The sequence below is a fragment of the Choloepus didactylus genome, chromosome 3, assembly GCF_015220235.1.
Source record: "Choloepus didactylus isolate mChoDid1 chromosome 3, mChoDid1.pri, whole genome shotgun sequence".
Classification (NCBI taxonomy): domain Eukaryota; kingdom Metazoa; phylum Chordata; class Mammalia; order Pilosa; family Megalonychidae; genus Choloepus; species Choloepus didactylus.
The window spans coordinates 199,627,163-199,643,880 of NC_051309.1; positions in this window are offsets into that span (position 1 = coordinate 199,627,163).

The following is a 16,718-nucleotide window of genomic DNA, read 5'->3' on the forward strand; positions in this document are numbered from 1 at the left end:
CTCAGGGGTGGCAAATCTTATCCTTGGAGAATGGACTCCATGTTTTTTTCAAGCCAAAAGTGATTTGCTGTCAAGTGAGTGATTAAGCTGGGGGGTGGTGTTTTTAGTCAAAGACAATATGCAGCTCTAAAGTAGAGCCTGATTTTTTTGTAGAGACAATACCCAAAGCAGAGTTCCCAAAACTGTTTTGAACAATGACAGTATCCTTTGGATAAGCGTGGAGACCCCACGGTGACCACATTGAATGATAAGTCTTATTTTAGTTGTCTACATTTGTCTGTATTATTTTTAAACTACCTCAATGCAGACACTTCATTTTTCAGGCCTGAAGTTAGAAAGAACAAGAGTACTGGGAGTATATTGTGAGTTTTACTCTAGGACCACGAAGTGCTGTGCTAAAGGAAAGGTAATTGTATGTTGCTTTCAGAATGACCCAGTGAACTAGACACATGGAGGAAATGTGGCAACTTAATAAGAAGATGGAAAGCAGGATTCTGACTCCTTTGAGAGAATGGTCACAGTTCATAAAAATCTTTTCTTTCCAAAGGAAATGGTGTGGTTTTAACTTATTTTTAAGTTTTTAGAGTGGTGGTGGTGTTTTTTTTTCCCTCCATAAAGAAAACCCAAGCAGAGTGCCCAATACTTGCCTCCTACCCTATTGGCAGCTGTGGAATGGAGAGACCCTGAATAAGAAAAAGAAGTAATTCATCTGACTTGAATAATTTATTTAACTGTAAAATCTCATCCCTGCTGTGGGAATACTTGGATTTAGCGATATTCCTCCTATTTGGGCTCAGTGGCTCCAGAGTTTTCCTGTAAAGCATATAGTTAATCACACATGTAACAAGTGTATGCGATGAATGTTCACATAACACATTGTGCCATAAAGGAATACCAAGAATATTCAAGGCATCTGCACTCAAGATAGGCTGGGTATGGTTTGTTTGAATCACATTAAAAGAATTGCCTTAGAAGTAGGATGTTAAAAATGAGAGGGAAATGCAACATGACAGATAAGAGAAGTGAGGCCAAAGAAGTTTGGAATCCAAAGGGCAAAACTGAGCTATTGACATTCAATGAAGAGCAAATTCTTTTCTTCTCAGGTCCTATCTAGGACTTCAGGGGGGCCTTTTTGAGTATTATTGACTCAGACGGAGTGAACCCCAAGCCAGAATGGGCTTGCCTGGCTGCCTATTTACATGGATTATTAAAGCAGCCCCCAAATTTCAACAAATTCCTCTCAGGTCACCTTCCTTCACTCCTCCTTTGTCTCTCTTACTTTGTTATCAAGTTCCATGTGTTATTTTTCTTTTCTATTTCCTTGAGTTTATGTTATTGTATTACTCTTTCCTCTACATTTGTTTTTATGCTTTCCTGTCTGTTAATGTTTGAACTCATTCCTGGTCTCAATTATTGCTAACTGCAATTGGTTACTCATGTTTTAAATTTCAGATTAATACTGCCTTACCTTCTTGGGGTCCACAGGCCACTGTTTTCTCTCAATCTTGTTTCCACTCTCATTTGCATTGAGAAGTCTGCCACCAGTGATTCATCACTGCACTATACATACTATAGTAGTGTATCTGTAAGTTGCCAGTGATTCATCAGGCCTTTAATGAATATATATTTCTATGAATGTATATGAATATATGAATACTATATGAATACACTATCTATATTTCGTTAGACCAAAGATCTCTGTCTTCTCATAGTCTGCATTTGGCAGTGAAACATAAGGAGATGTCATTTAAGAGGAGAGTATTTGACTCGCTTTTAATGATGTGTTGAGAAGTTTCTATCTTGGGAAATTATTTGAACTTTTTGCATTTGTGCTTTAAGCCAGCACCTGCCACTCCTTACTATAGGCTTTATTGTGGGAGACATGCTTTTCCCCCAGAAAGGAACTTCCTTTAAAGTTAATAAAAACTCAGTGGTTCAGCAGTTCTAGCATTTGGAATTTCACTCTTGAATGTCTTCCACAAACATGACTTTTCTCCATTTGCCTATTAGATTGCAAAAGAATTGGTAGGTCTGGCCTACATAGTACAGCTTTTCATCGTTTATCATTCTTGATAAGACAGGCATGGCAGATAACCAACAAATCTTAAATGGATCAGAGAAGACATTTTCCCCCTCTCTTTTTCCCTTCATATGTTATCTGATGGTAGTTCATGTGTTGAACTTTGTGAGAAGACATCTGTGCTGAAATGCCACAGGATCGATACTCAGATTGGGAAAGCTTCAGGATTCTCTGGATAGAGCACTGACCTTGGAAAACAGTTATTTCTCTTCCTTGTCTCCTTCTGTTTATAAAGTGGATCTGATTAGGCAGATTGGGGCTCCAGCTGACCCCATAAGAAGTTACACAGATGGGCACTTCAGAAGTTATCATTTCTAATTGACTTTTGCTCTAGCCAATTGACAGAACTATCAGTATTAAGAGAGACTTCCCTAAGGATTTCAGTTGTCTTCATATTTTGTGGAGAGCTTATTGAGAGTAAAGTACTTTCATTTCATTTTTTTAAGTAAACTTTTTTATTTTCAAATAATTTTAGATTTACAGTATTATTGCAAAGATAATACATAGAGTTCTCACATACCCCATACCCCATTTTCCCTATTATTAATGACAGGGTAGTTTGGTCCATTTGTCACAATTAATGAACCAATAGTGATACACTATTATTAACTAAAATCCATGCTTTATTTGGTATTTCCCAGTTTGCACCTAATGTCCTTTCTCTGTTCCAGGATTCCACATTAGATTTAGTCGTCATGTCTCTTTACTCCTTCCTTACAGACTCCTCTGACCTGAGCTAGTTTCTCAGACATGCCTTGTTTTTGATGACCTCGGCAGTTTTAAGGAGTACTGGTTAGGCATTTTGTAGCATGTCCCTGCATTTGGATATGTCTTGTGATTTCCTCCTGATTAGACTGGAGTTACATGTTTTGGGACGAAGAACACAGAGGTCAAGTGCCATTCTGATCTTATCATATCAAGGGCACATACTGTCAGCCTGGCTTATCACTCTTGATGTTAACCTTGGTCGCCTGGCTTGAGGTAGTGTTTGTCGATTTTCTTCACTGTAAAATTCCTCTTCCTCCCAGCCCCCTTTCCATAATCTACTCTTTGGAAGTTGTCAACATATGCAGCCTTCACTTAAGGAAAGGGGCGTTATGCTCCACCTTCTTAAGGGCAGAATAGCCACAAAAATTGTTTGCAATTATTCTGCATGGGAGATTTGTCTGTTCTCCCCAATTTATGTGTTTATTCAATCATTTATATGGATTCATGGGCATTTATTTCATACTTTGGGTTATAATCCATATTACTTTATTTTATTGGTCACTGGGCACTCTTTCAGTAGGCTCTTGTATCCTTTTGACATGCCCCATCGATGTGGTGTATTTATTTACTTTGGGGTGGGGCAGGGCACTTCCCTACTTTCTGGCACTACGAGATGCCCTAGGCACATCTTCTATATCTCCTGCCCCTGTCTTAGATCAGCCATTCTCCAAGGAGTGGTTCCTTTTATGGAGAATGTTGTTAGAAAACAAGATCTGGGTGCTCTGGGATGCCTTTGCTTCTAGGCACTGTCAGCTGACAGAGTAAGGAGATAAATGTGTGTGTACTAACCTGCCATATGTACACATAGCTATACACATATGTATAAATATTTCTATATGTAACCATCTGTGTCTATGTTAAGCTAAAGATCAGCTCATGCTGATTCTCCAACTCTAATCCATCACCACTCGGATCATTCTATGCTTATCTGTAACCTCCCATTCCAGCAGTGAGAGACCTGGCTCACCCTATCTGCCATCCATTTGCTTTATTGTTCAATTCCAGTACACATGTATAGTGGCTTATCCTTTGCATTTTGTAAAACAGAGTTGATAAATGTGGATAAACGTGGAAGTAAGACAATGAAGATTTTTCTCACCTGATCCTAAGTGGGTGTCTTAATGTGACACTACCGTGAAGTCATAAACTTATTCATGGACTTACTTGGTCCCAATGTGATGTTTCTGAAGACTTTTAAGGTTCTGAGGGAAAGGGGGAACTATTCATATTATTTAGTATGCGTCTTTCCTTGTGTAGCACTGTCAGTACTTAGAACGAAAGCAATATATTAATTTAATAATAAAGCATATGTTTGGTGAGCCCCCTACTTCCTTTTGCCATTTCAAATCTCTGCATATCTAAGTTTTAACCATATTTTAAGGTTCAGATCAAGTGAAACCTCTTTTACAAGGGCCTCCCTGAACAGCCCCCTCCACTTCCACATCCTGGAAAAAGTATAGCCTCTTTCCCTCTCCTACCGCACAGCATTTATCCTTTCCAACCCTATCTTCTCATCTTTTGTCTTAAAGTCAGGGCTTAAGACCCCTGCCAAAGACCATGCCCTTGCTTAAACAATTTATACTATTTCCTGGGGGTGCCTCCTCTTGTCCTTGACTTTCAGTGGTCCTTTGGAATTTTTGAAATCTTTAGTAGGTTCAGCTCTGCAAGAAAACAGCTCAGTGTGACAGCTTCAAGCAGGATTTCAAAAATGTTGAGTATTTGACTCAGGTCTGCTTATAACCCAAGTCACCTTTGGCTTCTTTTTGCCTCAGGTGTGTGTCTGCCTTATAACAAAGGAAACCCGTAACTAGGGTATGGCTTTTGGAATGTCAAAATTTGTTAAAAGATTAAAAGCTGAACAGGAAGCTTTGAGCCCTTCTTGTTGTGACTGCTCCTGCCACAGGGCCTCCCTTCCGTTTCTCTCACTCTCCTGGGCTGGGACTTCAGAGAGGAATTAATGTTTCTGCCCAGCTCCTCTCAATGTGTGCATGCAAGAAAAGGTGGGAGAGGAACTAAAAGAGGTGGTAAAAAGCCATCAAGTTGGTGGATCTGTAGGGGCCGCTGCATTGTGCAAGTGGCAAGCCTTGCTCAGTGGGGTGTGCCAGCTCCATCTATGGGGGAGGTAAGAGGCTGTGTGTTCTTTGGGACTGCAAGCAGGGAGGCTCTTCCCCAGAGCGGTCAGAGTCTTTATGATTGCGGTAACAACGTGTTTCCTTTTAACCATATCTTAAATCTAAAGGCAGCTGACTATAGTTTATACAAACTTTTAGTATAACAAAAGAATGGACTCTTTTTCTCTCCTGATTTTTTCCTATCTTAGCCACATGTTTTTCTTTCTGTTTCTTGTCATTCCTTCCCTCAACCTCCTGCTCCTTCTCCTCTTGCATCTGTGGGATTTTGCCTACAGCTAATTCTTCACTTTAATGTTCTCATTTCTCCCCCTCCATCACACGCTTTCAAAACAAGTCCATGAGTTTGATTTTTTTGATAACCTTTTTTCATAGCTTCCTACAACCATTTCCTCAACTATCACTAACTGATTTTATAGCTGTAATGTGGCTATTTAAAGCTTAGTCAGAGTTCTACAATGACAAACTACTTGCTATTAATCCAAAACACTCAGGTGACGTTGAGTAAAGCAGTATCTCCATTTTAGCCTTGCTCTGGATTGACATAATACCAGAAATCTTCCAAAGCTCTAGTTTACCTGAGGTGCTGGGGATTGGGGATCGTATTCGGCTGGATTTCTAGAATGGCTTTATTCTCTGTGGCACCAGCGTCCCGTCCTGGGGTTAGCCACTGTGAACTAGATGACTGTGACATCAGGTACCCAGTGGGAAATGGGGGGCACGTGGCCTTTCTGGTAAACTGAATAGAGCCTTCCAAATCCACACTTCTTGAAAGTCTTGCCGCTATGAAAATACGTCTCTTTCTTTTAGCTTTCTGTACATTCCAGTTTTTCTACAATAAGCATATGTTACTTCAAAGTCAGAAAATTGAAAAAAATTCAGTGTTTAAGAAGGCAATAAATGGAAGAAAGGTCATAAATTGTGTCTTGTATGGATCTTCTGTTTTGATTCTCTCACCAGAAGATTCCTGGTTAATGAAGTCCTTTCTTCCTCCACATTACCTTCTGGTTGCTTCACCTCTGATTGAGGCTAACCTCTGAAGCTTGCAGATTTCTCTTGAGTATAAAAAAAAGAAATTATTAATATTTTCAAGTTGCAGGTTGATGTGCTTCCTGCTCGCCAGTGCAAAAACATTCTCCTAGTCTCAATAAAGCATAATCCAGAATTTCCTAATATGAGATAAGATTAAGAGGGCAAATCAGGATTAAAGATAAGGGCCCTTCCCTCTTTCAGGCAAAAACTAAAAGCCCATCATGTAAGGGAGACAAGTGATCATTCATAGCCAGTGTAAACTGGAGCTTAATTTGTTCCCCTTATTCTTTATTTTAGAACTTAAACATTCTTTCCAAATGATTTGTCACAACCAACTCATTCTCCTCTCAAAATCTGAGACAATTCCTAATCTACCCAGAAATCTTGTGTTTGTTGATTAATATTATGCTTGATTAATCCTCATCATAATTTGTAATAAATATTTGTAAATCAGACTTTAAAAATATAACCCCAAAATGTAGTCTGTGAAGGGAAATGCATTTTTTTAAAAAATTTAGGGTGTGTTGTTGTAGACTAAGATTTGGCAAAATTAGAGCTATAAATGAGGTTCAAATTTGATAGTACCCTGAATACTGGTTTTCTAAATTCAAAAGTTAATAATATGCTATTTGAAGGATATGGAATCTATGCAATAGAAAGATTATACATAGCATACTTGTGTGTATTGTAATATCATTTGGATATTCATTTTGATACAGCAGATACTTTAAGTAACAAATTTTCAGTTCTTCCCTCCTGGCTGCTAGGCATTCTGGTGGGTTCTAGGTACACAAAGGAAAAGGCACGATCATTGTCTTCTAGGGAATCCAAATTCAGAAGGAAAAGTCACTCCAGCACAAGGTAAGGCAAAGTAGCAATGCAAGCAGGGTGCACAGTGTCCCAGGCATCATGGGAAAGTGCACCTGCCTGGAGCAGATTTACGTTCCAGACCTACCTCACCTGCTCACCCACTATGGGATTTGGCAGCCAACATCACTCATCTGCCCTCTGAGGCTCAGTGTTACAGTCTGTTACAAAAAGGGGGATGGATTCTGCCTTCCTTGCCTCAATGATTTCTGTGAGGATTAAATGAGATCCGTGAAAACTACACATATTGGGTAAGGTACAGAACCAGTATTGTGCTCTTGTGCAAGTTCAGGGGAGACAAAGGTCAACTTGCGCTACTGTGGTGGGGATAGTCTTACAGACAGTTGGGATTCGAGCTGAGCCTTTAAAGAAGGGTGAGATATTGCTAAGTACAAAGGGATCTGAAGACTATTCCAGACATGAATAACAAAGTATTAAAAGCATAGAAATTTCCCAACACAATTTTGCTGCAGAACATGAAAAATGATCATTAGAAAGTGAACTAGTTTGTCATGTGCTATTGCTTCATGTCTATCTGCAGATGGAGCTGCTTTCTTCCCCTGCCCCCACTTTCAATTTTTGTCTTAAATTTAACTTTAAACAGGAAGGTCTGTCTTAGCCCCTTCTCCTTCTATCATTTTATCAGTCTGTTCTCTTTTCTTTCCTTCCTTTTCACATGTACATATTGTGTGCCCCCAGCTGGATTATAAAGTCCTTGAAGTCGGGAACCTTTTCCAATCATGTCGCCTCACAGAGTCTGTGGAGTGCCTGTCTCTGGGTTGGTAGAGCCAATGTGATGCTGACAAATGGTTCTTCCTTCTTTGTGCTATTATGGCCACTGATGCAACAAGCACAATCCATTTGCAGTTCTATTGGGAAATTTCAGAGTATCACTCATGAAGTAACACATGTATGTACAGAACAAGCCAAATGTATTTTTGAGACTTATGAAGTCCCTATACTTTTGTGACAACTCACCACACTGTAGTCATTGATGTAAAGATGCCATGATCTTATTATATTTTAAGTTTGATTTGAAATAAATAGCAAAATGAGATTCTGAGCCCCAACCCACACTTTTCTGATTTCTCTCCTATTACTTTGGCTCCTCCCTCTAAGATCCTCAGTCCACCCCTTGAATTAATGGTGTTGGGTGGGGGCAGACGGGGTGTTGTCTTAGGGCCTCTTTTCTTCTTGTCCCTGGGCAATATCATCTATGCGTCTCCTTTAGTTTTCATGTCAAAGACTCCAATATCTTAATCTCCAGCCCAAATGTTCACCCTGAGTTTCAGATTGGACATTTCTACTTCCTCAAAACCAATATTAAAAGCTAATCTTGCATCTTTCCCATAAGAACTTGCTATTCCTTTCTGGGTTCCTAATCTCACTGAAGGATCTCATTAACCACCCAAGTGCCAAAGCCAGAAACCCAAGAGTCATCCTTGCCCCTTCTTCTCTCCTTCACATGCCGCCTGGAATCCAAGTGACTTTCATTTACCTCCTAGATATCTCTTGACTCATTCCAGTTCTCCCCACTCCACTCCCTCTCCATGCTAGTTCAGGATGCTATGACATCTCTTCTGAATTATTTCAGTGGCCTTGTAATTGATTTCCTGTTTTTACAATGCTGTAGCTGGAGGCATCTTTCTAAAATACAAGTTTAATTATGTATGTTACTCCCCTACTTAAAACCTTTCAGTGGTCAAAATTAGACCCAACTCTTCATTAGTCTTGTAAAACCCCTCCTGTTCTGCTCTTTCCCTCTCTCTCTCTCCCTCTCTCTCTCTCTCTTTCCCCTACACACCGGTACCACCCCCCCGCCTCCTATCCCTGGCATTCCAGTGTTCCAGCAGGAGCCTTTCCTAGGCTCTTTGCTGCCTCCAGATCATGTCAAACTAGAGCACTCTCCCACTCATCCTCACACCCATCACAGCCCTCATTCACTCTTCAGTCTTTAGGTTGCTCTGAGCTGGCTGCAAGAAGCTTGTCCTGCCCTGCAGAGTCTGGAGAAGGCTCCCTGCTATAGGCTCCCTTAGCCCTAGCACTTACTGAGCAGCATTGGGGGTTGTGTTTTGCCACAGCCTAATCCCCAGGATGCAGACTCTGAGATGAAGATTTGTGCAGGGTGTTTAGTTGGGAGTGCTCTTGGGATCATCCCATGGGGAAAGGCAAACAAAGGAAGCAATAGTGCATCAAGGAGAAGCAGGTCAGTGTCAATGCCCTTCAACCAAAGACCACCAGGACACCCTTGCAGTTGAACAAGTTGATTTTTTATTCCTCCTTGCAGTGAAGGAGAACACACCTATCATGGGGAATCATGGGGTGTCTCAGTAAGGGGTGTTAGAAATGATGTATTATAGGATTTGGCCTTTGGTTGGGTAATTTGGGGAAGAGTCCAAGGTTCAATCTAGATTGCAAGCTGCCATGAAGTGGTGGCACATCCATGATTATCTCAATAAATCTTATCTATAGGGAGGTTGATATTAGAACAAGGATAAAGTTCTAATTGGTAAAGAAATAGCAGTTACTCATTTTACCAAGAGTGGGTGTTTATTATTTTGTGGGTAGCACAGTGACCTTGTTTCTGTCCCTTCTTAGATGAAATTATGAACTGGCCTTGCTTTGTCTCATTTTATCATGGACTAAGAGTATCCTTGTTTGAGGTTGGTACTCTGTGAAATTGTTTATGACTAATAGGAGAACGACACGGCCTGGGTGGGAGTGCCGGGCCAGCCTCTAACTAGCTTTCTTCCTCAGCTGGGAATGTAGGTTCATCTAAAGCCCTTAGCTGACCCCAAAGGGAGCTCCAAAACTGGGGTGGTCCTGCAGGGTTGTCCACAGACGGGGTGAGTGAGTACTCCGCATCCATCAATCACTGGATGCAAGCTTCCCCGGGGAAGGAGGACTACCCTCGGTCAAGATGGCTCTTTTCAACCAAGGCAATTCCCTAAGAGGACTAAAGCTGAGGGCTGTCGGACAGCAACACTCCCAAGAGCTAAGTCCTTCATTTCAGAAGAGTGATTGGGGTGGCACTTCAGAGCAACCACTACACCTCTTTACTTCTTTCCAGTCTTTCTGGACGGTAAGCTCTGCGAAGAACAGAACTGACACTCTCGTGATCATCACTGTACCCTCAAAGCCTAACATGGTGCCTGATACATAGTAGGTTCTCCATAGATATTTGCTAAATTAGAGATGCATGTCACGGGTTCTGGGTATTCTGCTTGACTACATATTTTACCCCCCGTCCTTCCTGGTTGGCAGCTTACTTCCTGGGAACTGTTAGCGCACCATCTCACCATCTGGAATGTCTAGAGTGACAGTTGTCATCAGTGGATGGGGGTGTAGCATGACTTAGAGTCTTGGAGAAACCTTCCCAAAGTACACATGCTTGGCCCCAAAGTTGAGATTCAGTTAAGTGTAGAATGGGGTGCAGGCAGGCTCCTGAGGGTCAATCCTAATACTTCTGCCACTGTCCCCAAAGAAGTAGCTTAAACTTTAGTGGTGATTTCTTACAGTAGTCTTCAACAAGAATCAGAGAACACTTTTCACTTTTTTTTCCCTGCCTCCTCTGACATCATTCTAAAAAGCCTAACACCCTAAAAGGAAGTTGTCACTGTCAACCTGGGAGGTCTCGGATGGAAGAGAATTCCACTGAGACATTATATACAAAAAACATTTTCAAAGGGCATGGGATCCTTAATATTCTTCCTACAATTCCAAGAATCTGATTTAAATGGAAGAGCTCATCCTTTGGTGATTTTAATGACTATCCAGAGATACTTGGTTTCTACTGCACAGGAATAGCATGCCAGCCCATGGCAGCCCCCACCCAAGCAGATGCCCCTGGAGCTGTTGCTTCTAGATGTCACGTTCACCCTTTGAAACACACCTTCTGTAGGGAGAGAAAGCCAAACCCAAGGCTTCCCCCTGGCAAACATGGGAAGCAGGTGAGAGTATCTTGAGCCACTTTTCTATTCTCTATCAGTTGTGTCCTGTAGCCTTATCCATCAGGTAAAGGGGAGGAATGACAATAACTGTCTAGAAAAGCTACCCTTTCCAAAGGTATACATGTGTTACAAGAATATACAATAGGAGGATGCTGGTGCATGTGAAACTGCATAGATTCATAGTACTCTGTTCATGTGTCTTTCTGCCCCATTAAGTCTGTCAAGAGCTTCTTGAGGGAGGGGCTGGTGTGCCTTAGTCATCTTGGTATTTTCCAAGCAGACACAGAAGTAGATGAATGAGTGAATGAATGAATGGGGTGGTAGAGGGAAGTAGGCTTTTTTTTTGGCCAGGAAGTAGTTTATTGGTAGGCACAAGTAGAGCGAGGGCAGTGTTGGCAAAGCCTTCATGAGTGCGGGGCCCCCTACTTGTCCAAGGAACCATGACTGGAGATGAATTTGACTCCACAACCATCCAGGTTGAGGCGCTTCTCAGCCACCGTGTCTTCAGATTTGGCAGCATTAAATTTGGGAAAGCTCCACTTCCTGGAGATAGGGATTTTCTGGTGTCCAGGGAACTTGAACTGGACTCTGCATTTTGAGTAGGGTGCCCTGTGACGAAGTCACAGATCCTTCCTAGTGATTCTGGCTCTCATTTTATTTTGTTTTGTTTTAAAGTTTGCATGGCTAAATGAAGAGCCTATGAAACACGGGTACGTTCTCTCAAGAAGCTTCCAAGCAGAATCTCATGGCATGGTACTGATATATTTGAGGGGGGGCGGATTTTTATCAGTAATTTTTCTTTTTAAAGTATTTTAAATAGAACAATTTGTATATTTGAAAAATAAGGAGTAAAATTAGAATTTTGATGTATGAGGCTTATAGTAAAAATCTCTCCTGGACTGTTTCTAGCCTTGCCTTTGAACTACTGGCTCTTGGATCTTGTACTTACCACTGGATTCTGTGCAACCTTTGTGATTGTAACACACATGCATACATTCACACATGCAAACAAGTTGGGTGCAGATGGACAAAGAGCAGAAGAATTAGGAAGCTGTCCGTAGGTGTGGAACAGATAAACATTCCGAATATCTGGTTTGTTTGTTACGCCTCCCTGAGCTTAATATTTTTTTTCTGATTAAAAATGACTGTATGTTCACTATAGGAAATCTGATAATTGTAGGAAAGCTGAAAAGAAGAAAATAAGAACTAACCATTATCCTATCACCCAAAGATGAGCACAAGTCATATTTAAATATACTGTATTTCCTATCAAGATTTTTATATTTTTGAAACAATTTGGGGATCACCCAGTCCAAACTGTTTTGTAATTCCACCATAATTAGCATGAACATTTTCCATGTTTTGAAATGTTCTTCTTTTAAATTTTAAATATTTAAAAGAATATTCACTTAAAAGAATTATTTTAAAAGAACTTAAAATAATATTCTTGTAAATATTCTATCATGAACATTACTCTAAATGGTGTGTAGTATGCCTTCCTTAAACCATTTCCTTCCATTTCCTTTTTGTTGGACATTTTTTTTTAAATTCTGCATAATTGATGATTAGCTAGAAACTCCTTCCCCTTTTTCATTTCAGTTTTTGTAGCCCACCTTTTTTTTTTTATTAGAGGGGTTGTAGCTTACAGAAAAATCATGCCTAAAATACAGAGCTCCCATATACCACCCTACTATTAACACCTTGCATTAGTGTGGTACATTTGTTACAATTCATGAAAGAACATTTTTATAATTGTATTATTAACTATAATCCATCTTTTACAATAGGGTTCACTATTTGTGTTATATGGTGCTCTGTTGTTGGGTTGTTTTGTTTTGTTTTGTTTTTTAGTTTTTATTCTAGTAGCATACATACAACCTGAAATTTTCCCTTTTAACCACATTCAAATATATAATTCAGTGCTGTTATTTACATTCATAATTTTGCACTACCATCGCCGCCATCCATTTCTGAAACTTTACGATCAACCCAAATAGAACTCTGTACAATTTAAGCATTAACTCCTCATTCCCTACCCCCTCCCCATCCCGTGGTAACCTGTATTCTAGATTCTGACCGTATGAGTTTGCTTATTTTAATTATTTCAGTGAGATCATACAATATTTGTCCTTCTGTGTCTGACTTGTTTCACTCAATGTGTTATCTTCAAGGTTCTTCCATATTGTCATGTCACATTTCTTTAAACATTTTCTTAATATCAAATCTTTAGGCTACAATGAACATCTTGAAAAAATCTGAATGTTTCCTGGAACTAGAATTGCTAGGTCAAAAGCTGTATGCATGTTTAAGGCTTTTTAAATACACTATTATAATACCCTTCAAAATTTGCTTTGTCCAGTTATACTCCAACCAGTAGTTATCATAAAATTTATTTTGTAACACATTCGATGCTCACTTTCATTTTGGTACTTTTACAATTGTATCCATTCCTTTCCTATTTTCATTTGAGGGTTGGGTTCTGGTGTAGAATCCACAAAATTATTCTGCCTATTGATTGAGTCTTTAGCAGCTAAAATATCACATCTTCTAATTACGTTTTTCAAGACACAATTTTTATGATAAAGGATTTCTTCACTTTTGTACTTCGAAACATACACCACGGGAAACCGAATTAATTATTTCTAGTCATAAATATGTTGAGAGAAAGTAACAGTTTTACTTATCTACCTTTTCATCTGGGTGACCAGAAACAGCATAGGCAACTTGCAAAATTGTTTCCACTTGCTCAAGCACAATGCCAGTATGATTTGGTCTCCGACTTGGTTGGGAAATATTTACAATACACCCTGGATATTTTCATCCTGGACATATGGATTGAATGAAAGCATCTCTAATTCCCATGAGGATGTAACATCTCTCATAAAATGTTTTTCATCTTAGCCCCAAGTGGAAACTGCATAGAACCTACTTGGCAGAGTATTCTTCTCTATTGCTAATGGTAGATTCCCAAGATGCAACAGGTTTCAGATTTATTATTCTCCAATAATGAAGAAACTCAAGGGTACTTAGACCTGGAAGACCTGCTTATTTGACATCTTTCTTTCAAGGTAACGGTTTTGCTGCAGTGTGTTTAGCAGGCACCAACTTATTAGTGATAGCTTTTTTTGTGAAAATGTGGTTATCAAAAAAGGATGATATATAGTAAAGAGCAGCTGCTCCAAATCACAAACTATTCATAAATAGCTTTCCCTACCCGGCCTCTGCCCCAAATGAGGCCCTCTGTTCTTTGATTATAATAGTCAGCAGGAAATTAAATCTTCATCAGATGATAAATAGTTTTAAAAATATATCTCCCCAGTGTTTTGACTGTTGTCCTGTAATATGGTGCACTTTCACTGAACCAGCAATTGTCTATAATAAAAGAATATTGGGGGACAATGTTTAGATTCATTGAATTCTAGAACTTACAAGGAATTTCTGGTTTCACTGTTAAAGGTTGATAGTTGTGTATATGTTATAAGCTGTAATAAAATGAGAGTTTTTGTCTCTTGCCCCAATAAACAGTTACTATTTTTAGTACATAAAAGCTGGAGAACATTTTTCCTAATTAAAAATAACAGATACATGACTTTCTTGTCAATAAGCTAACAATTGCATTTTTAAAATCCTATAAATATTTCATTTTTTTGTCATCAAAAAAAGAGACCATTTCTTTCAGCTGCCTTTTGAATACAAAACCATCTTTTCTGTATGCATGGGGAACAAATATTATTGCTCTTGGTAATTATCCTGATGTCTTTTCTGGTTATAATTATCTGTTTGTACATTATATTGACCACTCCCCACAAGGCACTTTAAAATTTGCAGCTTACATTCCTAATAAGAGGAAATCAAGGCTTCACAGAAACAATTTAGGGATTTTCCCAAGACCTGTTGGGGCTGAGGTGCATTCTAAATCATCAAATCAAGACAGTAAATTAATTGTCAGTTCTAGATTGTGATTAGCCACTTGAACCAACTTGTTTCCACTAGAGGTTAATTGAATGTCAGTCTTCCCTGTGGGTGACTTTTCAAACTCTTAATAATCATAAATATCTATAGAAGAGAATCTCAGTTGTAAAAGGCTTGACTGAGTCTAAAAAATGCAACTTTGTTCTTATCCTAGCTGACTAAAACCTTGAAATTGAAGTTTTATCTATTCTTTGACTGTATGTAAAAAAACAAAGACTGTGAGCTTGTTTTCTACAGTCTGTCTTCCCTAGATCACATGGGCTTGTGCTTATCTTGAGGGTGAGAGATCTGAGGACTCCCACCTTGATATTGCAATGAAAACTTTCTCTCAAATCCCTAAATTCCCTCATCTGGCACAATAAATTGGAAAAACCTGCTGTTCCCTTTGGCTTATTGAGTGCCGCCATGTTAGAGTAATATCCAGAAATTGGCTCTTCTCTGGTGTAGCAGAAGGCACATGATGAGTCCCAGATGATTCTGCAAGGTTGTCATTCCCAATCGTAATAGAGTGCATGAGAGAACCAACCCAAAAGAATGGTGCAATCCCTTTTTATTTGTATTATTTTCTTTCGTTCTTTCTTTTTCTTTCTTTTCTTCTTTCTTCTTCTTCTTCTTTCTTCTTTCTTTCTTTCTCTTTCTTTCTTTCTTTTTCTTCCTTCCTTTGTTTTCCTTCCTTCCTTCCTTCTTTCCTTCCTTTCTTTCCTTTTTCCTTCTCCCTTCCCTTCCCTTCCCTTCCCTTTCCCTTCTCTTTTCTCTTTCCTTTCTCTCTCATTCCCTCTCTCATTATTTCTCTCCTACCTATCTTTTCCTTTCTTTTCTAAAGGGTACTGAGCATCTGAAAGTTGACTGGTATCCTTGCTTAATGGGATAATTTGCTCCCCTTCAATATTGACAACTGGCACTGAGGGCTTAAAGATTTTTGGTTGGACATACCTCCGATGCTGCCAACTTTGACATCACACAGGAAAGCGGAGGGGACAGGGAATGAGTAGCACCTTGGAGCAGTGGCCCACTGGCCATCTCTAGCTTTCCTTGTCTAAGACCAAGCCTTCTGCATTTCTATTTTGGAGACAACAGTTGTTGATTCCTTTCCACTTGCTTTGTCCCTGGTTGTCTTAAAATCATAGGGAAAGCTGACAGCGCTCCCTAGAAAATTTCAGAAGATCCCCAGGTACCTTAGAGAAAGTGAGATGACTGATAATTGAACCACCTTTATTTCTCCAGTTCTGGGTGAAGTGCCTTTCATAGATTACAGACAATTACTTCCCAGATGTGTTCATCACCCTGATTTCATAGATGTGGGGGCTAAGGCTTGGACACTTGCTCCCTACTCACGTGCACCACTAATAAGAGGGCGGACCCAGGCTACAAATTGAAATCTGTTTTACTCTAAAGTGTGTGTGCAGTAACATGTTGGTAGTAAGTACTCCCACCACGGCCAGTTTCAGGCTACCAACCTGAAGTCACTGAACCCTGAGGAGCTGGAGGAAGATGTGCTTAATCTGCTCTTGGAGCGGGCTGCAGTGCACCATTGCCCGAGAGCTTGCCACAGCAGTAAGCTGCCTCTGCCCTGTGGGGTGGGATTCCACAAGCCTTCTTATAACATGGGTGGTAGGAACAAGGATGGTGAAGAGAGAGGAGCTATAGGACTTTACTGTGGCTTTGACATTTAGAAAGTGCTTATCTGATTGAAGGCTGTCTCTTTTATTGCTCTCAAGCTTCAGCCCACCTGGGACATGTTGGAGTGCTATCTCAAATCGAGGCATTTCCAACATCAACGTACAGAACAGAGAGCAGAGGAAGTGTCACGCTAGACCTCTTCCTGTGTTGCTTTCACTGAAATAGGTTTGCCTCACAGTCTTAAAAATCTATGAAAGCTGCTTACCAATTCTGTGGTTTCCCATCTAACTGTAGGGATAT